Genomic DNA, 338 nt, shown 5'->3' on the forward strand with positions numbered 1-338 from the left:
GCGACGCCGACGCCGCCTTCCTGGGCGAGTCCTTTCCTGCCCCGCGTGGGCGGAGGCCGCCCGAGTGTGGCCTCAGCCCTGCAAGCCGTACGTCCCCTCGGCGCCCTCCTGCGCGCGGGGCCAGTGGCGCAATGGATAACGCGTCTGACTACGGATCAGAAGATTGTAGGTTCGACTCCTGCCTGGCTCGCTTTTTGTCTGAGTTGTAAATGAAAACCAAAGACCAGTAGTTCTTCGGGGTTCCTCAGGCCACGGATGCCGGGAGTGTTTTACCGCCCTGGAGGCCGGAGCCTGCTGCGCGTCGCCCCCGGGGCTGCCCCGTCGAACTTTCTCGATCA

General features: G+C 64.8%; 1 non-coding gene across 1 annotated transcript; it reads left to right on the forward strand.

Moving 5' to 3' along the window:
- Window positions 1–117: 117 nt before the first annotated feature.
- On the forward strand, window positions 118–190 carry TRNAR-ACG (transfer RNA arginine (anticodon ACG)). Its single transcript has one exon. It is a non-coding gene; the product is annotated as a tRNA-Arg (tRNA).
- Window positions 191–338: the final 148 nt, after the last annotated feature.

This window comes from Crocuta crocuta, unplaced genomic scaffold (genome assembly GCF_008692635.1).
Source record: "Crocuta crocuta isolate KB4526 unplaced genomic scaffold, BGI_CrCroc_1.0 scaffold20, whole genome shotgun sequence".
Classification (NCBI taxonomy): domain Eukaryota; kingdom Metazoa; phylum Chordata; class Mammalia; order Carnivora; family Hyaenidae; genus Crocuta; species Crocuta crocuta.